The sequence below is a fragment of the Macaca nemestrina genome, chromosome 18 (genome assembly GCF_043159975.1).
Source record: "Macaca nemestrina isolate mMacNem1 chromosome 18, mMacNem.hap1, whole genome shotgun sequence".
Lineage (NCBI taxonomy): Eukaryota > Metazoa > Chordata > Mammalia > Primates > Cercopithecidae > Macaca > Macaca nemestrina.
Window position 1 is genome coordinate 67,468,666 of NC_092142.1, and position 22,343 is coordinate 67,491,008.

General features: G+C 50.3%; 1 protein-coding gene and 1 long non-coding RNA gene across 6 annotated transcripts in view; one reads left to right on the top strand and one right to left on the bottom strand.

Moving 5' to 3' along the window:
* The window catches only part of LOC105491376 (sphingomyelin phosphodiesterase 3), a 91,980-nt gene that overhangs the window by 20,117 nt on the left and 49,520 nt on the right, over positions 1-22,343 (bottom strand). The window contains exons 2-3 of one of the 5 annotated variants that reach the window (XM_071084791.1): positions 8,403-8,464; positions 3,170-3,275 (exon numbers count right to left, since the gene is read on the bottom strand). The exons of 1 other annotated variant lie outside the window; for it this stretch is intronic. The gene's annotated coding sequence lies outside the window, so the exon portion shown is untranslated. Of the gene's footprint in view, positions 1-3,169; positions 3,276-8,402; positions 8,465-10,835; positions 10,917-19,385; positions 19,561-22,343 lie in introns of those variants that run through there. 3 more of the 5 variants (XM_011757725.3, XM_011757726.3, XM_011757723.3) reach the window with 3 other exon arrangements.
* LOC105491377 (uncharacterized) lies at positions 3,549-20,528 on the top strand. Its single transcript, XR_011616543.1, has 3 exons — positions 3,549-3,833; positions 8,388-8,546; positions 20,453-20,528. It is a non-coding gene; the product is annotated as an uncharacterized lncRNA (long non-coding RNA).

Here is a 22,343-nt window from a genome sequence, read left to right on the forward strand (position 1 = left end):
TCTGCCTGGATGCCTGCTGCAGAGGAGTTGGCATGGCAACATGAGCTCTGAGCTGCTGAAACTTAAGTCAACTCATGGCTGGGAGGACAGAAAGACAGAAGCGGATGCCTTTCTGAGTGATGCAGGTCGGACACATCCACGCTAACTCCTGAGAGCCACATCCCAGGCAGAATTGGGGTCTGGGGTCCGGCAAGAACACGTGTGCTGTGGCAGCGGCTCCTACAGACACAGGTGTGCCAGGTAAATGCCTGTTCATCCATCTAGATCCAAAGCACCTGCCTCCTTCTCCCTGCAGTCCTCCGTGACCTGCACACCCCACGCACGTGCACACAGCCATGCCCCCACCCCCAACGTCTGTCACTCTAATCAGGCACGTGTCTGTTTGCACGTCCTGGATGGAGCTCCAAGTCTTGGCACCACCACAAGGCCAAAGCCCACCCTGCTGCACTCCACAGCGAGGGCAGTGAGCCAGTCAGGCCACTCAGCACCAGCCCTCCTGACCTGGAAGGTCACAAAACCCAGCTAGACTACCCTAAGCTCTCCCTGAAACTCTTATTGGGCCCTTGAGGAAAGAGGCCTGCATTTTATCTGAGATGGAAGACTAGGAACCTGAAGCTTCTGGAACCTTCTTTGAGAATGAATCTAGTTCAGAGGAAAACAGACCTTAGGGCTGGAAGGAAAGAGACCAAGTCCTAGAGACATCATTGAGCTCTGATCTCCCTGCAGCCGAAGCCAGCACAACCCGCACACTTTCCAATGAATGATTCAGCAGTTCCCCTTGTCTTTGCTCTAGTCCCTTTGAGTTGGTTTCTGGCATTTCCCACTGAAGGGATCCTGTCTCAGATATGCCAGCTCTGTGATCTTTCTGAAATGCGATTCTATCAGCTCCTCTCCTGTGCAAACCTCCTGTGGCTCCCCCTTGACGTCCCACTGGGCAAAGTGGAGGCTCCCCTGAGTCCCGGGAGGCCCTGCAGAACCTGGTGCCTCTGGCCTGTGCCTTATCAGCATCCCTTGGGAGACCACAGCGGAGCAGACACTGGGAGCACAAACTCTGGTGTTGGACAAGCAGGGCCAGGTCGTCCTCCTGGATATTGGACAGGCTGCTCAACTGACTGTGCCTTAGTTTCCTCACGTGTTAAGCCTTGGTAATAACCGTCTCAGGGTAGTTGCAGATGGTGCACATGCAGCACCGAGTGTGGTGCCTGCCTCATCTCTAGGATGCTTACTTTTATCATTTTGCTATCACTGTTAATTCCCTTGCTGCAAAGGCCTGAAGATACAGCCGGAGCCTTCAAAGTCTCCTCCTCGTGAGGCTGGTTTGCCTTACAAAGAGGGTTCTCTGCTTTCCCAGGTGCATGGCGAGGACAGTACGGGGGACGACGTCAGGGCCTCCATCTCCTCGCAGGAGGTGATCAGAGCCATCTGTTGTGGGCTGCTTGTGCAAGCCCGAGGCACGGGCTTCTGCAGAAGCCAGGTGCAGGCAAAGGGGCCATACAGTTTTCAAAAAGAAACTTCCCACAGGAGGTATTACTGCACTGTGTGATTTCTGAGAATAGGAACAGGCTGTGAGCAGCTCTGGGGCCTTCCTTCAATCAGCCAGCCTCGGCATTTCCCTGGTGAAGTCAGAAAGCCCAGATGAAGCCAACTCGGGCGTGATTGGAAAGCAAATCTCAAGCCAGGTGAGTGTGGTGCATGCCCTAGAGGCGCAACAGCCAACGTGATGATTCAAACAGCAGTACCCCTGGGTCCAGGACCTTGTGCCACGGTGACATGGGCAGTTGCCCTGAAGGCATGGACCCCATCCTAGGGGGACAGCTGAGTTTGAAGACCTGACTGCCCACTCTCTACCACCTGCCACTCCAAAGTCATCTATTGGTGACCACAAAGGGTGCCTGCCAGCAAGGAGATGACTGGATGGAGGCTGACACCTAGACCCACATCTGAGCCACACCAGGCAGCACCTCCTCTCATTCCTGCGTTCTGCTCACGAACCCGCCTGGTGACCAGACTTATCTGCCAGTGTTTGCAAGGGCAGAAGCCCGCGGGGCTCCCACCAGTCCTATGCCCTCATGGAGGCTGAGCCCAAGACAGAGAGGAGGCCAGGGGCAAAAGCTTGCTTCAGGATGAAGATGGGGAACCTCCTCCAATTGGGGCAGCTCCAGGGCTGAACTAGAGCAGTCCTGAGTCAGGAGGCTGCAGGCCACAGCTGAGCATCTAGCCAGACAAGGCCTCCAACCTAAAGTGCTCTGGGCCTGCCTGAGTCCTGAGGCCTGTGCCTGGGCTGGGCCTTGCAAGTCGCCAAAGCAAGGGATCCTACCAAAGCAGGTCACGTCACCTGTTCCTGGCTGACCAGCACCACCTCCATCCTCAGGAGGCCCTCTGCCCTCAGCGCCACCTCTGCCTTTCACAGGAAGGAGACCAGGAGGGCCTTGCTTCTCTCAGGTTCTGCTGTTGAGGTTTCTGTCCCAGTCAAGTCCCTACTTCCCTGACACAAAGGCTGATGTTAATGGTTCATGAGCCAAACAAGGCTTGGAATATACTTTACTTAAGAGGGAATGACAGCATACTTTCTGTGGGAGTAGAATTTTAAACACAAGTCCACACAAATGCTAGGATTTAGGTAGACCCTGTGTCGCCTGCATTTCAAGTACAGCATTTCCTTCTGGAACGGATTGGCCGACTGCACGATGTGTAGGCATTTCAAGGCACCAGAGAACACAGATTAAGACGACAAACCTTCCTAAAACAGAACAGACGGGCTAACATTCTTCGGAACAGAATCATTTCACATTCAGCCTAAAGTTTTCTATGCAAAGAACATTTAACAAACTGAGTCCTAGAGGAAAATTTATGCAGAGCTTAAAAAGCAAGTGAGTGAGAATGAGTAAATAAAATCAGGTGTCAGCATTTCACTCACCCTCCCAGGCGGCTGGGCTTTCCGAACTGAAGCAAGGCCTCACTGCTGAGGGTTGAGGCCCCATCCTGAGCCCTTTTGGAGACCTCTGACCCCCAGGCCACTGCTCTACACATGGCACCATGAAAGCCCTTGGCTCCAAGAGAACCAGCCAGAACACCCTCCCCTTTGAGAGAGGATGCCCCAGCTCAGGCCCAACCAAGGGCTGCTGTATATCTGAAAGGGGAGGCCAGAGCTCTTTTCCCTTTAGTTTACCTGTACTTCCAAGCCGGGGACGGGACTCTTGCCTCACTTCCTCTGGCCCCTGGAGCATCTGGAACCTGATGTCCAGCCAAGAGGTAGGACTGCACTTCCTGGTCCCCTGGTGATTGGGTGGGATCATGTGATGAGTTCTGACCAATGAGCTGTGAGTGAACGTGATATCGGGTATTGCTGCGCTTAAGTACTTAAACAGTAGATGTGGAAACTTCCAGAGCTCTCTCCCTCTGCCACATTGACCTGCAGTGTTGGAGATGGTGGCTGCTCCGTCAGCCTCAGTCCAGGGTGAAGAGACACGAGCAGGGCCCTAGCTAACCCACATGTAATGTGGGCAAGAAGAAAACCTTAGATTATAACCACCGCGTGACCCATCCCATCCTGACCAACAGAGGACAGCTTCTGATTGGCTGTGTAATTAGTCAATTTACTTGATGCTGAAAACAAGCCTTATTATGGACAGCTCGCAGTTTCCCAAGAATGCAGCCAGATCTACCCTCCAATCCAATCCAACTCTTCCTGCTCTCAAGGATAATGAAGCAATAACGATGTTCCTTTGTCCTGAATCCAGGCCAGGCAGAAGACTCACTCCACACACCCACAATGTGGCCTAAAAAAGTCCATTCCTACCTACCCAAGTTCCTCTAGCACCACGAAACATCAGGTGAGCTGAGTCTTAATCTTTTAATTTGTAGTGGAAACTCTTTCTGCTCAGAGAAGCGGTTGCTTTGGTGACACAGGTAGCACAGTAAATCCATAGACGTGGAGAAGTAAATCCACCAGAAACCTCTGCCAGGGGTCAGGGTATGGGTTGGTCACAGGGGCCAAGTGAGCCCTGCAGGGAAGGGGCAGGAGGCAGCACTGGGGGTCCTTTGAGGTGGGCTCAGATAGTGTCAGAGCCCAGAGGCCCGGCTTGGCGAGACACTGCCAGGTCTGACTGGCTGACAGTGTACCCAGGGCTGGCAGGGGCAGTGCTGGGCAGCAGCTGGTAAGCAGGGAGGCTGGGGGCACTGGGCGAGTCAGATGCAGCACCGTGGCTGCTCAGAGTATTGCACGGAAAGGGCCTAGGGTTTCTGGCAGCAGAGACTTTGCCTATTAGATGTGTATAGTTGAGGGTGGGGTGTCTCCTAGGGAGGGTGTGGAGATAGGAAGGTTGTGGGTATTGGGTGGAGCAAGCCATGCGCAAGGGAGAAACAGGTGTGGTGGTGGGACAGAAAGGGAACTGAGGGTGGATTCAGGGAGGTGGAGCCACTTAGGGAATCCTGCCTTGCCAAGGCCATGCCTTTGAGGACTGTAATGACTACCGGATCACTGACTGCAGACAAGGAGGCGTCCTCCAGGAGGGGCAGCTGGGGAACATGGGCCCGAGGGGAGGATCCCCTGCATTCACTTAGTTTGCCCCCAGTTAGGTTTTTTTTGTTTTGTTTTTTTGTTTTGTTTTTTGTTTTGGAGAGGGAGTCTTGCTCTGTCACCCAGGCTGGAGTGCAATGGTGCAATCTCTGCTCACTGCAACCTCTGCCTCCCAGGCTCAAGCGATTCTCCTGCCTCAGCCTCCCAAGTATCTGCGATTACAGGCATGTGTCAGCTAATTTTTTTTTTTTTTTTTTTTTTGTATTTTTAGTAGAGATGAGGTTTCACCATGTTGGTTAGGCTGGTCTCGAATTCCTGACCTCAGGTGATCTACCTGTCTCAGCCTCCCAAAGTGCTGGGATTACAGGCTTGAGCCACTGCGCCCAGCCAGGTTTGTTTAACTTAAATGCTTAGCCTGTCCGGATAGTATCCCACCTACACCGTGCAGAGCAAGCTGGCTCAAGTCATCCCTTCTGCTCAGAGCATGCCGGCTGCATCTGTATCCTGCACTCCAGAAGGGCTGGATATGTCCCCGCACCATGGGACTGCTCCTTCTGAGGGCCCTTGGAGGATCCCTCAGAGCCCCTCCCCTGCCCTCTCCTTAGGGGCTGGACTTTCTCTTGCCTCTTCCCTCCCTTCTTGGCTGATCCCTTGTGGGTCACCTCTTTCCAGGGGACAGCCAGCCCAGGTATCTCCTGATCTCTGTCCACATGTATTTGATTGACAACTCTACATCTTCCTCTAGAAGTTTATTACTCCTCCTCCCCCCACTTCCCCACATACAGTTCTGTCTCCCAAGTAGTTCTGGGCCCTGGATCTCCTCCATACCCTGTCTCCTCTTCCCAGCTTACAACTCTGCCCTCTAGTCCCCTGGATCCATTCCCACAGCCATATCCCAGTTCAGGCCTCGCCCTCTTCAACCTAGACACTGCAACAGATTCCACCTGATCTCCCTGGTCTGGCCCACCCGGCAGCTGGTGGGGTCTTTCTAAACTACACGTCATACCACACTGCTCACCTGTGGCCCTTCAGTAGTGCCTGCTGACTCCAGGAGGTTGCCCAGGCACCTAGGCAGGGAAGGGCAGGTGGCCTGATTGCTCTGTTTCCTCTTGCTCCTGGAGCTCCAGGGGCCCTGACACGAGCAATTCCCAACTCTGCCCTTCCAGGCCTCCACACTTCTGTTGGGGCTGTTCCCTGAGAGCTGTCATCTGTGTGAAGGAATGTGGACTCAGCCGAGGAGCTCAGGGTTCAAGATTCACAGAGATGATCCCTTTGTCAAAACTCAGCCAGCCATCCCATGGCCCCTGGGATGACTAGAGGACCTTAGGCTGAGGTCAAACAGGCCCTTTCTGTCTTGATAGCTGAGTGTTTCTGAGAATGTATTGCTCAAGCTTACAGTCTGCATACTAGAAAGGTAGGTAACCAGCCCCTGATAGATCTGACACCTTCAGATCTATCAAGCTAGAAACAGAACCGAGAGACAGGAGGCTCAAGCTATGTCAGCAAATTCCATCCTTCAAAGCAGAAGGAGGGACGGCCTTGTGTGTGTGGCTCTGTGGGTTGTCTCTACAGGACCAGGGACCCTGCCCATGTGGAGCCCTGGGGTTGGGGGGTAAGGTGCTTGCCCACCCATCCCAACTTCCAGTCCCAGCAAATGAGGGTTCTGTTTTCTAACTCTGAGGCCACATGAGGAGAACAAAGCTTGTGCCCCCAACTCCCCCCGCAAGCACTCAGTATTTTATTCCACCACCTGACCCTAGCTGTGTGTAGAGTAGGCAGATAATAGGAACCCCTGCCAACTGAGAACAAGCGGCAGCCCTGCCCCCTGCTGACCTGGAGCTGCAGCCAGTGTGGGCTCATCTGAGGCCACCTGCGGCCTGCTTGGGACCTCAAACTCATTCCCTCCCTGCCTTCCTTTCTCTCTCCCTGCTGTAGCGGGGACACAGCTATGAACCAGTCCATGGCAAAAAGACAAGAGGGAGATTAGACATGAGCATCAGAAAGGCAGGAGTAACGGAGCCGCCTCTTGGGGACATCGGAGAAGGCACTGCCCAGCACATACCTCAGAGAATATGTTTTTCACACTGGGGGTTCAGCTACACTGCACAACTACCCCACATAACTACTCCAAATGGGTACAGCTGGCCCCACTTACAGATGAAATGGAGACTCAGAGAGGTAAATGGCAGTCCCTGAGAGGTGCAGCCAAGTCACCTGACTCCAATTTCCTTTTTCTCCCTACTTTTCTTGCCAAGGCTGAATATAAGAGATATGTAAACATACCCAGAAACATGTAAATGAGCAGCATCAAGCACCACCCTTACTTCCAGGACAAGTTCTGGGGGAAGAGTAACTTTCCCTACACTGTCTTTGTCCTTCCCCCTCAATTCCCACAAAACAAGACCTTTGCCTCTTTTTTCAGTCCCCTGAAGGTTACATTTGTCACCTACCCCCACTGAGCCATTGGTGAAAACTCCAATGATCTTCCTCCCTCCCTGCGAGCTGCTGGTGTCATCTGTTTCCGCTTTTTTTCTTCCATCCAGTCACCACCACCTTGGATCCCCAAATCTCCCTGCCCCCAGCCTGGTGACCACCCTGGCAACCCTGAAAACACTTAATTTGTCAATATTTGGGAAAGCGTGGGTTCTTAACAGTGGTCTTGTTTTGACTCTCAGTCTGAGGTTCCTGACTGTCAGGGGTCACTAGTTTCTGCTTTTATTCCTGAGAATGGTCCAGTAGTCTGAATTACTTCTTTGGGATGGATTCAGGAGTAGAATTACTCAGTAAATTTTAAAGCTTCTGATACATATTGCCAAACTGCTTTCTACCAAGGTTCTGTCAATTTACTGATTGTTTGAGAATATGTGTTTCACAACATCCTTACAAACTCTGGGTTTTAACATTAAAAAATGTGATTTTGGCCGGGCACAGTGGCTCATGCCTGTAATCCTAGCACATTGGGAGGCCAAGGTGGGCAGACTGCTTGAGCCCAGGAGTTGGAGACCAGCTAAGGCAACATGGCGAAACCCAGTCTCTGCAAAAAACGCAAAAATTAGCCAGGTGTGGTGGCATGTACTTGTTGTTCCAGCTAATCAGGAGGCTAAGGTGAGAGGAACACTTGAGCCTAGGAAGTAGAGGTTGCAGTGAGCTGAGATCGCACCACTGCACTCCAGCTCCAGAGACAGTGAGACAGGTCTCAAAAAAAAAAAAAAGTTTTTGATGGTTTAGTGGGCAGTGGTATCCGGTTACATTTTTCAGAATGCTTAATTTGTATTCCTTTTATGAAGTGCTGCTTCAAATCCTTTTCCCATATATTGAAGGAGTTAGTATTTTCTCCATAGATTGGGTGCACTCCACTTGAGTCAGGTTCGGGATGGGACCCAGACGGTCAGCTCCAAATCACTTACCCCAGAGTGGTGGTTTTCAAACATTTTAAAAAGCAGGAGAGCCTTTTCTTTTTTCTTCTTTTTTTTTGAGACGGAGTCTTGCTCTGTCACCCAGGTTGGAGTGCAGTAGCCGGATCTCAGCTCACTGCAAGCTCCGCCTCCTGGGTTTACGCCATTCTCCTGCCTCAGCCTCCCGAGTAGCTGGGACTACAGGTGCCCGCCACCCCGCCCGGCTAGTTGTTTTTTTTGTATATTTTTAGTAGAGACGGGGTTTCACCGGGTTAGCCAGGATGGTCTCGATCTCCTGACCTCGTGATCCGCCCATCTCGGCCTCCCAAAGTGCTGGGATTACAGGCTTGAGCCACGGAGAGCCTTTTCTTAATCTCACACAGCATCTCTTTATAAAAACACTAACAAGTAGCCTGTGAGGAAAGGCTTGGAGCCCTCCCTTGCCCACCCCCACCCCACCCCTCTGGTTCCAGAAGCCTTGGTTTTACCTGAGGAGGGGCCACTGGGACCTCGTTGTCCTTCTCTCTGAAGAAAAGCTGTCACCGCAGACCTGAAAGGAGATCAGCAGTTCACAGGGGTGCCCGGAACAATCTCCAGAGCTCCCCTAACAGCCACCAAGCAGCCCACAACAGGTGAGCCAGGTACAAAGACCAAGGGGCCCCACCTGCGCCCAGAGGCACTGCCACACCCTCCACGTCGCCAGGGCACGGGTGTGTGCCCGGCAGTTCCAGTGGACGAAGTGCAGCCCCAGTGGGTGGGGCCTGAGGTTTGTGTGACGGATTTTCAGGGAGGACGGTTGCCAAGAGGAGAGAACTCTGAGGGTGGGATGGATGAGCCCTCCACGTGGACACCGGGACCCAGGCCGGGCCCAGGGGTTGCAGGGGTGAAGGTGGAGGGTGGGGAAGAGGTGAATTCAAAAGCTCCAGCCACAGGGCCCAGGTTTAATCTAATAGGAGAACCAGAACAATCAGAGCTTTGGGAGCTTTGTGCAATCTCTGTTTCCCTAAGATACTGAGGGTAGGGGACAGCTGAACCCAGGCCAGGGAAGAGGGACAGTGGCCACTGGGATGGGGTGGATTAGGGGAGGAAGAGCAACACTGAGAGGAACCAGAGGGATCTGGTGGCAGATAAGGGGGAGCAGATCAGTGGAAGGGAGGCTCAGCGGGACACTTGGTGAACCCAGAGGGGTCTTTGAAGGGGACAGCTAGGAGGGAATTCATGTGACCCTAGGGCTTTGGACATAATGTCACTGGCTCCCTGCACCCCTTGCTGACTGAGGTGAAGGATCCTGGCACTATGCTCTAGGGACGCTGCCCTCCACACTTGGGCCCCAGTCCCAGTTCGTAGTCCCCGCCCTTGCCCGCTAGTCCCGCCCCTGATCCCTGGCCCCAGGCAGCTCCCTGAGCCCTGGCCCAGTTCTAGGCCTCATTCCTACTAACCTGCCGAATCCTTGGCTCCAGGGCCTGCCGCTTCTCAGGCCCAGTCTCTACTTTCAAGTTCAGCACCCCCGGCCCAACGCCTAGTGCAGCCAGGGCTGTCCTTGTGTGCTCCACCTTCTTAAGCCAGTCCCATGGCCCGGTCCAAAGCCCTCTTACCACCCCTCCATCCAGAGTAGGGTGACCCATTACTCTTCACACCCCATCCCTTATGTATACTTATTTTGCAAATCACCCAAACTGAGTGTTTCAGAAGAATCTGAAAGCCGAGGCCCCGTCCATTCTCTGTCCCCTAGCCGAAGATGTTGCAGCAGTGCTGGCAGGAGCGTCTCCTCCACGGCAAACAGTTGGCTCCCTTCTGACTAGGAATTTGCGCAGAAAAGCCTCTGACTCCAATGAGACCCGGTTCTGGTCTAGGCCATTGGTCTTGGGCAAGTCGTTTAACCTCTGAGCCCCAGAGGCTCCCTCCTCTGTAACATTAGGGGCCACTACAAGATCTTGGATGGCCATGGCCAGGACCAAATGAGCACCGGCATTTGGTGCCAGATCAGAGTGGGAAGAAGGAAGCCAGAGCCCCCCAGGTCTACGCTGTGCACGTGGTGACCTGGCTTCCCCAGGAGATCTTATGTTCATGTGGACACCCTGGCTTTTGCCTTCAGAGCCAAGTACCTGGCAGGATCCCTCCCCACCCATAGCCTGGGGAGTCCAGCCTGCTGGGAAGCGGAGGCTGACCTGCTGTCCCAGTCTGTCCTCTGTCCCTGGGACTCCTGCCTCTTTACTCACAGTTGGCTGACAACCTGCATGCACCTCTGTCCTTCACCCTCTTGCTGGACTGACCTGACCCAGGTCACAGGCTTGCAAGCATCTGGCATTAGACATAAAGGAGGCAGGCCACTCCTAGCCATTTGGGCCTGTGTGACTCCCAGCCCCCACTGCCCTCTCTCTAAGTGGGGAGGAGCTCACCTCTCATCCCTGAGTGAGAAGTTTGTCAAGCAGGATCTTTGGCCTCCGACATTTCCCAAACTGTCCCCCACCAGCTGCACAGCTGCACAGCTGCACAGCCCCTCCCCACTCTCCACCCCACCTCCCATGCCCTACCAACTCCTCTGAAAACTCCCTGCATGTTTTTTTCAAAATAGAATTAAATAACAAGAACTGACTATTTAGGGAGGGGTTCCTGAGGGGAAATGGAATCTCGACAACCTTGAAATTATAGGCCCTTCTCTTTTCTCAAAGAAAAGAGAAACACGTCAGATCATTGATATTCTGAGCCAGGCCTTGTTTTGAAATATGCTCTCCCCCTATCCTTTCACGAACCACGGACTTTTTCCCTCTTTGAAAATAAGATCACATCAAGGTAGGGATTAGAAATGGGAAAAATTCAATCAGAGCCTCCCTCAGCCAGCTACCCATCTCAATATACTCCCAGGTAAGCAGAATCAGCTCCTGCTCCAAACCTGCTCAGCATCATCATTCAAAACGCACCGGTAGGAAATGGTGAAACAGAAGAACCTTTCACGCTGGCTGAGCAGGGCCTGCAGTGCTGCTCTCCTGGCTCCGGCAGCTGGCTTGTGCCTGGGCCGAGTCAGGCCTCTGGTTTAAATAGGCAGTGGGAGCAGAGCAGGGAGGGCCTAGAGGGTGGGTGTGGAAAGTGGGCCGTTTACCTAGCACAGCAAGGCAGTGTCTGGAGACAGCAGTGGTCCCAAGCACGCGCCTGCCTGCCTGCCTGTCCACCAGGAGGCCTCAAGCCCACAGGCCCCAAGACCGCAGACCAGCACCTGGGGTGACCCCTGATGGATGTGCAGCTCCAAGGGAGATGTCCCTAGATGCACTGAGCTTGGTCAGGTTCCTGGATACTTCCACCTCTCCTCTGTAGCAGAACCGGCTGTGGAGATGGATGGACCTGTTCCCCAGGGCCTCTCTCCAAGCCTCAGTTTCTGCCTTCTTAAAATGAGGATAACACTGACTTTACAGGTCCAGAAATAATGTTTGCAAAGCGCCTGGCACCTAGGAGGTTGATTTATTTACCCACATGGTGATACTGGGGCCAGGTACCTTTGATGAGGCTGGAGCCTAGAGGTTTAGTGATGTACCCAAAGTCACACAGCCTTCCATCTGACTGTCAGTGTCAGACCTCATGCAGACCTGGGGCCTCCCAGCCTCATGCTACAGTTGAAGTTTGGGGTGAGTGAGGGTGAAGAGCAGCTGCTCACCTTGGGGAAAAATCTTGATTGAACCCTAGTGAAGGGGTTACCTTTAAGCCCCCAGTGTTATGGGAAGAGGGTCCTGATCCAGACCTCAAGAAAGGGCTCTGGGACCTGGCACAGGAAAGAGTTCAGGGTGAGTCCACACAGTAAAGTGAAAGCAAGTTCATTAGAGAAGAAACAAAAGAATGGCTGCTTCACAGAGCAGCCCTGAGGGTGCTGGTTGGCTATTTTTGTGGTTATTTCTTGATAGTGTGTTAAACGAGGGGTGGATTATTTATGACTCTTCCAGGAAAGGGGTGGGCAGTTCCTGAAACTGAGGGTTCCTCTCCTTTTTATTTTATTTTATTTTTTTGAGACGGAGTCTCGCTGTGTCACCCAGGCTGGAGTGCAGTGGCCGGATCTCAGCTCACTGCAAGCTCCGCCTCCTGGGTTTTACGCCATTCTCCTGCCTCAGCCTCCGAGTAGCTGGGACTACAGGCGCCCGCCACCACGCCCGGCTAGTTTTTTGTATTTTTAGTAGAGACGGGGTTTCACCATGTTAGCCAGGATGGTCTCGATCTCCTGACCTCGTGATCCACCCGCCTCGGCCTCCTAAAGTGCTGGGATTACAGGTTTGAGCCACCGCGCCCGGCCCCTCTCCTTTTTAGACCATATAAAACCAAGTATGACTTCTGGAACATTGCCCTGGCATTTGTAAACTGTCATGGCGCTGGTGGGAGTCTCTTTTGCCATACTAATGCACTAGAATTAGCATATAATGAGCAGTGAGGACAACCAGAGGTGGTTTTGGTCACAATCTTGCTTTTGGCAGGTTTTGGCTAGCTTCTTTACTGCATCCTGTTTTATCAGCAGAGTCTTTGTGACCTGTATCTTGTGCTGACCTATCTCATCCGGTGACTAAGAATGCCTAACCTAGGCTGGATGTGGTGGCTGACACTGTAATCACAGCACTTTGGAGGCTTAGGCAGACAGATCTCTTGAGCTCAGGAGTTTGAGACCAGCCCGGGCAACATGGTGCAACTCTGTTTCTAAAAAATATACAAAAACTAGCTGAGTGTGGTGGTGTGTGCCCGTAGTCCCAGCTACTTGCACTGCTGAAGTGGGAAGATCGCTGGAGCCCAGGAGTTCGAGGCTGCAGTGAGCTGTGATGGCGCCAGTGCACTCCAGCATGGGTGACAAAGTGAGACCCTGTCTCAAACAAAGAATAAGAATTCCTAACCTTCTGGGAATGCAGCCCAGTACGTCTCAGCCTCATTTTACCCAGCACCTATTCAAGATGGAGTTGCCCTGGTTCAAACACCTCTGACGCCAACACCAAGGCAAGGGGGGTGGCATGGTTGAACAGGTATGGTCAGGCATCCTGTCTACATTTGGGTGAGACCCTGGGGGAGAGGTGTAGAAGTATCCCAGAGTAGCTGCTAGGGATGGTTGGTGAGAGGAGCTGCCCTTCAAACCTCCTAGGTCTCCGAGTAACACTCTAGGGTGCGGAGTGTCTCACCTGGTTTGTTCAACTTCATCTTCCAGTGAGTGGGACAGTGCCCCCACCTCAGTGAACAAAGATTAGGACATAAGCTAATGGGGAATTAAGACAAAGCAGTAGTTTGTCATTTTATGCTTGAAAAAGTTCTGCCTTTAACAGTGCAAATAAATCTGCTAGTAAATAATTGAAGTCACATGAGGGAGCTGTCTTTAACAGGAGAAGTACACATTTTCATTTTGATTAACAAAATGTTAACCCCTCATTTCCCTCAAAGAAGCAGCAAAACAGAGGGCCTGGATCTCTGTTAGTTGGACTCAGTAGGGAGATCAACTTGCCTATAAATACTGAAGAAGATGAAGTTGAAGTTATGATTACATATGAAGCCCATTCATCTGCCAGTCATTAATTGTTATGTATATTGTGGACCTGACACCCTTTCAGAAGTTTGGATTACAAAGGTGAGAGACACACTTGGAAAGACTGTGCACTTCAGAGACCCATCTAGGTTCAAACCTGGCCCTGGGCAACACTGGGCCTTCGCTTAGTCTCTGTGAGCCTTGGGTTTCTACTACTTTGCAAGGCTGTTGGGAGAATTAGATGAGATGATATTGGTGACGACTCTTTGTAAGCATTCAGTGATCAGTTATCCATTTGGAAAGATAATTCTGCAGGGAGCATGGGGTAGGCAGGAGGGGAGACAAGCAGGAAGGCCAGTGCAGTAGGCAAAGCAGGGAGATGGAAGGGCCAAGGCAGTGGGAAGAGAGAAGGGTCACATATCTGGGGGACATCTAAGAGGATAGAATGGTGTTATGGACTGAATGTTTGTGTCCCCAACAAATTTATATGTTGAAGCCCTAAACCCACTGCATGGCTGCATTTGCAGATGGAGGCTTTAAGGAAGTATAGATGGTCTCTGACTTACGATGGTGTGACTTAAGAATTTTCTACTTTTCCTTTTTTCTTTTTTGAGACAGAGTCTCACTCTGTTACCCACACTGGAGTGCAGTGGTGCCATCTTGGCTCACTGCAACCTCCACCTCCCAGATTCAAGTGATTCTCGTGCCTTAGCCTCCCAAGTAGCTGGGATTACAGGTGCCCACCACCACATCCAGCTAGTTTTTGTATTTTTAGTAGAGACAGGCTTTCACCATGTGGTCCAGGCTGGACTCAAACTTCTGACCTCACGTGATCTGCCCACCTTGGCCTTCCAGAGTGCTGGGATTACAAGCATAAGCCACTGTGCCTGGCCAAGATATTTCAACTTTTCAATGGTGCAAAAGTAAGAGACATTCCATAGAAATTGTACTTTGAATTTTGACCTTTTCTTTTTATTATTTTAATTTTTTATTATAAAATGTTATTATTATAAAATAGACTTTGTTGGATGATTTTGCCCAACCGTAAGCTAATGTGAGTGTTTTGAACATGTTTAATATAGGCTAGGTTAAGCTATAATGTTTTCTAGTTTAGGTGTATTAAATGTATTTTCAAGGAACTGTATTTTCAACAAAAGATGGGTATATAGGGATGTAACCCCATGATAAGTTGAGGAGTATTTGTAATTAAGTTTAAAAGTGGTCATAAGGATGGACCCCTGATCTGATAAGATTAGTGTTCTTATAAGAAGAGATGCCAGGCCAGGTGCAGTGGCTCACACCTGTAATCCTAGCACTTTGGGAGGCCAAGGTAGGAGGATCACTTGAGGCCAAGAGTTAGAGACCAGCCTGGCCAACATACGAAACCCTGTCTCTACTAAAAAGACAAAAATTAGCTGGGTATGGTGGTGTGCGCCTGTAGTCCCAGTTACTTGGGAGGCTGAGGCACACTTGAACACGGGAGGCGGAGGTTGCAGTGAGCTCAGATTGTGTGACAGAATGAGACGCTGTCTGGGAAAAAAAAAAAAAAAAGAGAGAGAGATGCCAAAGTGCTCACATGAACCAAGGAAAAGCCATATGTGGACTTAGTGAGAAGGCGGCTGTCTACAAGCCCAGAAGAGAGCCCTTACCAGAAACTGAATCAACCAGAACATTGAACTCAGATTTCTAGCCTCTAACCTGTAAGAAACTAAATTTCAGTTGTTTAACCCACCCAGTCTGTGATATTTTGTTATGGTAGCCCAAGCAGACTTATACAAATGGATGGGGACCAAGGGGTACCTGGGTAACATGAAAATGGACCAGGAGGCTGGGCATGGTGGCTCATGCTTATAATCCCAGAACTTTGGGAGGCTGAGGCAGGCAGATCACTTGAGGTCAGGAGTTCAAGACCACCGTGGCCAACATGGTAAAACCCCATCTCTAGTAAAAATATAGAAATTAGCTGGGTGTGGTGGTATGACCCTGTAGTCCCAGCTATTCGGGAGGCAAAGCCAGGGGAATTGCTTGAACCCAGGAGGTCAAGGTTGCAGTGAGCTGAGATGGCACCACTGCACTCCAGCCTGGGCGATGGAGCGTGAGACTGTGTCTCAAATAAACAAAAAAAAAAACAAAAAACAAAAAGGAAAATGAACCAGGAATTTATTCAGAGGTCTCCTGGTTCAGGTAACTGTATGGCTAGTGAAGTTGTTTGCTGGCAGTGGGGGTGGGTGAATGAGTGAAGGCAGGGTTTGTGGTGTTGAATGACATTTGCATAGACATATCCAGACAGAAGTGGGATATTCAGACCCAGAACTCAGAGTTGAGGTCCAGATTGGAGCAGGCTTGAGAATTATTCGTGTGTAGGTGGACTCTTGGGAGTGACTACATTTTGTCAGATCACTTACTCTTTCTTTCTTCTTCAATTGGTCCATTCTAATTCTAATTTCTTGTTATGTAAGATAGCTTTTGTCTTTTATATTTTTGTAAAAATCAGATATTCTCCTTTGCTTTAAAAAAGTACAGTTGTGCACAACTTTCCCCAATTTTTACATGACTTTGTTTTCCCCTACTTGTAGAGAACAAGTCTTGTTTAGGAGCATAACTGATGTGGTTAGAATCTACTTGTGCAGTTAGAATTGCACATTTTTTTGAGGCTCATTTTGTCTTCAATATTTGTGATGTCAGTTCTCCTGTCATTCTTACACAATATCAGAAGAACATATCTCCTTTCACTTCAGCTTATTGGATAATTTATAATGCAAAATTTAAACTAGCAAATGCTTATTTCTTTCCCTCAGAGTTGAACTTGAAAGGCACAGTGTGTTTTCTTTAGTTCTAGGCTGAGCTGTTTTTTCATTTCTGGAAACTTATATTATTTCTTTCCTGATGTCTCCTTTATGTGTTCCTCATCCATTCATCTCTCTTTTCTAGGACTACTTTAGGGCTGTGATACAATTTTTCCATTTTCCAAATCAGTTATTTGCTCCTCTGTTTTCTTTGTCTACATTTTAGGTTTCATGTCTTACCTTATCCTCAACATAACTAATTTCTTTGTTCTATTTGTTTCTGTTAATGCCAATTACTACTTCCAGGTGTTTTCCAATTCTTTTATCATTTTCACCATGGAATTAAGGCTATTGTTTTTTTCTGATCTGTTTCTGTTAGTATTTTGTTGTTGTTGTCATTTATTTCTTTCAAAGTAGTTATAATCCAGTTCATCTCCTTTGTTCCTTCAGATTCCATCATTTAAAAAACAAATTAATTGACATTTATTGGGTGCCTACTGCATGCAGACACTGCTGCTCATCATTTAGCACTTGTAACTGTCTGCTTTCCTTCTTAGTACAGCAGGATTCAGAATTCTTCAGTCACAGCTGCTTTGGGCAGGTTCTGATTAATTAATTCATTTATTTTCTCTTGTTCCCCAAAAGATTTAAGATAACTTAAACTGTATCCTATGCACAGTATGAGACTTTGTTTGTTTGTTTGTTTGTTTAAATAGGGAATTAGAGCTAAGGGAAAACAGAAAAAACAAGAGGCAATCAGGCAGAGCTAGAGATACAGAGAGAGTGAGTGAGGTGAAGTCTCATTCCAATGGTGGCCTCAGGTGGGCACAGAGATGTGTTTTATGACTGAGGCTTGTCCTATTGATTTTTGTTGGTGGTGTTGAATGACCCTTTGTTTTAAATTCTTGCTTGAATGGCTGCAGTGCAGAAGAGGCCCCCATGGCATCACTCCCTTGGCTAGCCCCCCCTGGGGTGGGAAATGCTTATATATATCTTTCCCAAGGGGGACGGAATTGAAAAGAAAAGGAAAAAAAAAAAAAAAAAGAGGCAGGATTATAGGTCATATGTGGGCTGGGGGCACATAAACAGTGTAACAGTGACCCCTAACCTCATGGTTCACCTTCCAAAACTCAGTATTGATTGAGCTACTCATTAGCTGTGTATTTCCTGTGCTCAGAATCAGAGATTTTCCTTGTGTTGGGTGGCAACTGTAATCTGGTCGAGAGGAAGGCTTTTCAGGGGCTCTCTGTTCCCACAGAACTCGAGAGTGGCCTCATTTCACACTTCTTGGGAACTAGTTTTTCGAGTGACAGATTGATTGGTGTATGGGTGGTTACCAAAAAAGATTCTATTTTATTAGCTGTTTGTCTTGCAAAGTTAAATAGTTTTTTAAACTTTATCAAAATGTCATCATCTCCAGGGTTTAAAGTGTGCCCTCTGGCTTTGAGGGAAGATCTCAGTCCCATAGGTGAGTCCCATAGCCATCATGTCCCAGTTTACCTCAAGTCATTGAGCAATGAGCCTGAGATGGGGCAGGTGAGCTCAGGCCTGTGGCTGCCCTAGTCTGGGCCCACTTAGGGGGTGACCCTGAGTGGCAGCTAGCTGAGCACCAAGGTGACAGACAGCTCTAAATTTCATCCCAGTGTCTAAACTGTCTTAAAAAAATACATCAAGGGAAAAGTAAAATCTAGACATTCCTATATATGAGAGACTATGTATATAGGTAATGTTGCTTTTCTGTTGAGAAGGAAATAGAAAACATTTCACTAACTCTTTTTTTTAAATTAAAAATGAGGAATATATCAAACAATGAAAAAGACTTTGGTTTCCTATTGTGGCAGTTAAAGAAGAGAGACAAACAGACTGAAAGTGGTTGAGGGAAGGCAGGGAGCAGAGTCCTGTCTCATGGGTGCCTCAGCTCAGTGTGCCTAGCCTGGGCAGCCCAGCCCTGCCCTTCCAGCCTCAGCGGGTGCAGCTCCTAGTTGTCTACTCTGTCCTTGGCCCCTCCCTCAGCCCCAAGTGTCCTGTCCAGAGTCAAGGCCAATTACTCCTAGTTCCTGAGTCCATTTCTAGTCCCTACTCCCAACCTTTCCCTGGCTGTCATCTCCACCAGGGCCTCCTCCTGTCTTGCCTGCATTGAGCCCCTTCCCTCCCAATCGGGCTGAAGTCCGTGATCCCTACCACCAGCAGCTCTGAGCTCATTCTGCCCTTGTCGAGCATCTCCAGATCTCCCTCTACCCCCAGGATCAATCCTTCTACCCGGCCTGTCTTGAGGGCCCCCAGTGACCAGGCCCCACCCTCCCCAGCCTCATTTGTGCCCCTCCCTTTCTCCTACTGATTTGATCTGACGGCCCTGACCTCTAGCGTTCACTGTTCCTGGAACATATCATGCTCTTTCACGCCTCCATGCCTTTGCACATGCTGTACCCTGTGTCTGGAACACCCTGGTGGTCCAGCTCCTCCAAGGCTCAGCTTTAAAGCTTCCAACCCCCTCCCCTCAGTCTCACACCCCAGGGCTTTGTACTCCAGGCAGCCTAGAGCCCCCTCAGCTCCAAGCACAGGGCCCAGTCCCTGATAGAAGCCTTCCGGGAACCTTGGTGGAATCAATAAAGTGATTTCTAGCCAGGCGGGCATGTCCATCACCAGAAGCTTCGATTCCCTTTGTACACACCAGGGGGCACAGCAGGAGCTGTGAGAACTACTCCCAATTGTTTGAATTAGTGCCTCAATGAGGCTACTTTCTCATAAAACAAAAGAAAACAAAACGAAAATGCAACATGGAGACTTGAAATCTAAAAACTGTGTGAACTCATGTGTATGTCGTGAGTGCCTATAGCTTACTGGAATCATCATTTTCATCAATATGAGTTATATCAAAAATGTTTTGGGGCACCCACTGTGTGCCAGGCACTGTGTTCAGAGCATTCCATGCACAATGTCTTGTTTTACCCCCTAAACAGCCTGGGGAGGGTAGGTCTTATCGATCCCGTACTCAGAGATGAAAACAGGCTCGGAGGGGCATAAGTGACTTGCTCAGTCACACAGCTAGAGGGTGGCACAGATTCTGTGAGCAAGACTTATCTATGGCCCCATCCTGGTTAGCATTTTGACCGATGGGGCTCTCTAATAGACAGGAGCACCCCTAGGTAAGGGAGGAACACCCCAGGGGTTGGGAAGTCTTGCTAGCCGCCGCCTTCCCCTCTTACCTGCCTCCTCCTCTGTCCCAGAGGGATTCAAGGTGGATGCTGCCACGATTTGTTCTTAACACTTGAGTGTGAATTCATCCATCAGCTGTTGTCCTGGACATCTGAATGGTCAGAAAACTGGCGGGGATTGGGAGGTACAAACCCAGCAGGAACCAGGTAGTGTTCTGCTCTGGGGCTGAGGGATGATGGGGAACACCCGGTCAAGCCCATTGTCTCTCCCTAGTGTCCTTCAGCCTCGTGCCCTCCATTTGTTCTCCATACAGAAGCCAGAGTGATCTTTCTAGGTACATATCTGGGCACCCTCCCAGCTGAGAACTCTTTCATGGCCCCCAGGATAAAATCCATGCCCCACGCCTGCCTCCTCTCCTGTCACACTTCTTGCCAAGCTTGTCCTCAGAGCTCCCCTCTTTCCTCCTTGGTCCCAGTCTCTCTCCAGCAGGGCCTTTCCCCAAACTGGAATTCCACGCCTCGTCTGGTTAGCTCCTCCTCATCTTCTTGCCTTTTGCGGGGGGGTCTCTTCAGGAAGCCTTCCCCCCTCCCCTGGTGGCAGTGCTTCGTCTTAGGACCTCCTACAGTGAGCCCCCATTGCTCCTGGCACCACCCCAGAGGTGGCCTCTAGAGGGTCTGGGACCTGGGTCACATGTCAAACAGTCCTGGCCTCCTGCAGACAGGCAAGGCCAGGGGATGACAACCACAGGGAGGAATATGCCCCAAAGGCAGCCTTTCAGAGGGAGATGCAGAATCTGGTTCTGGGATGTTGGGGCTTCGTCAGGGAGGAAGGGAGTCCAAGAGGTGGGTGGGCGTCCGGAACGTGCTAGGGCTGTGACCACCTGGGCCCCTGCTGGAGCTGCAGCTGTGGATGTTGTTCTCAGGGAGAACAGGCGGAGGGAAAAAGGGGGTCAAGGACAGAAGCTTGGGGCTCATCCCATTTTTGGCTTGGTGAGGAAAGAAGAGCCAAAAAGAGCACTTGGGAGAAGAGGCAGATCACAGAAAAGGTGGTTAAAATATAGCACTGTTTTTATTTCGTTCTCAAATAATCTGACTTTTTTCTTTTTCACTTAGAATAGCTGGAAAAGGAGGGCCCTACGTGGCAGTCCCTGGGATGAGAAAACCATGTGTCAGAAAGCTGGTGCCGAATCCCTCGCGCTATTTTTACCCTCCTGACACTACCTCTTTGAGCCCCGAGGAGGATCCTGGCCTGAGGTGGCCGAGCTGGAGTCTTCCAGGCTGATGTGGCCAACCTTCACCTTGTTCTCCAGAAACCACCAAAAAGCTGGCTATTCACTTTTCTTGACCAGAAATAAATGCATCAGACAAGTGTTCTCAAGTAATCTTGAGGGATGTGAACACAAAATTATCCCATAAATTGCTTTTGTTTCCTTTCCTCAGTTCAAAGTTGGTTTTTGGTTGGCATTAGTTACATTAAAATTGGACAGTAATTCATGCTTTTAAAATAGAATCTCCATGTTCCCAAGTTTAGAAAGAAAAGCCACCTAGGAATGAGAAAAACGTGGACCTACGTGAAATGCCATTCCATTAGCCACAGAATCTCTTATGGGCCTTGGTGGGAGCACCCATCAGGCGGGATTTGTGGCAGAGCACGCCGAAGCGGAGTGTGTCTGTGGTCACTTTTCATTCTGTTCCCCACTCCGGGTCAAGGAAGCCTTTGACATTGTGGCCAGGAGCTCTGGGGGCTCACTAACCTCTAATTACATTTCTTATTTAAAATAGTGATAAACAGTCTCTCTGTTGATTCAAACGTTTAAAAACACTGAGCCTGTAGTTGTTGGCTCTGAACAAAGAGAGCAAATCCTCCCGGCCTCCTCAGGCCCGCCCAGCCTCTGCCTATACCTCTGGGTTCTCAGACTCTCATTCAAATGCTGAAGCCAGAAAATGTCCCTCTGGGTGGGCTTGAGGGGAGGTCACTTCAGGATTCAAAATCAAGACTGGCTAGGCTGTGCAGTGAGGCCCCATTTTCCCCACATGGGGACTTCTGGCTTCTCCTATTACCTGGCTCCTGTTCTGGGTTCAAGGTGAAGGTCAGGAGGTGAGAAGGAGGAGCCACCATCTTACCCCACTGCCCCATGGTCTGGTGCCCCATAGCATGTCCACTCACCACTATCCTTCATTTATGAGTGTCAGCCCCTGGTCCCACAGGCCTTGGATGTAAAGAGAAAAACTCTGCTGTCCCCACGCCCCCAGTGCATCTGCTGCCTGGAATGGAGGGAAGTAGGAACCCCTTCTAGGGCTGTGGGGTCCCCTTTAAGAGCCAAGTGCCATCCATCCCATCTTGTAGACACCCACAAAGAAGGAGCCTTGAGGCCCAGGCTCCCTAGAGGCAGCTGATACAATGTAGGGGCGGGTGGGTGGGGAGGAAGGAAGAATGGTGGTCAGACCCCCCACTGGCCATTCTTCTGGATGACTTAGAACCCAATCAGCTGCTGCTTGCCTAGACTGCCAGGTTGCCTTGTCCTCTTCATTTGGAAGACTGCACCAGTGGCCAGGTATGGACTTTGCTTTGTAGTGACCATGTCCAGAAAGGAGCCCCTTGTTATAAACACAGTACATCAGTGACATCCACGATAAACCCAAAGCCCTGCCTTGTCTCAGGGCTAAGGCCAAGTTGGCCTGGGCCCAACTTCTCTCCACAGCCTCATGCCTCCCCAGGCACCAGTGTGGATGTCACCACACCTCTCCACTCTACGCCATAGCAGGGTAGCTACTATTGTAGTCACCATTTTACAGATGAGGAAACTGAGGCCTAGAGGGGTAAAGCATGCTACCAAGATCACAGTGGAGGAGCTGGGATTTGAACCCAGGTCTGTCTGACTCTAAAACCAGTGCTCTTCTCAATCCACCCTGCCACAGAACCTCCTAGTCCCACCTCCTGCCTCTGCCAAGTGGCCTCTAGAAGGAACCACCTCAAATACGTGTCAGGGGTGATGTGGTCCTGGGTAA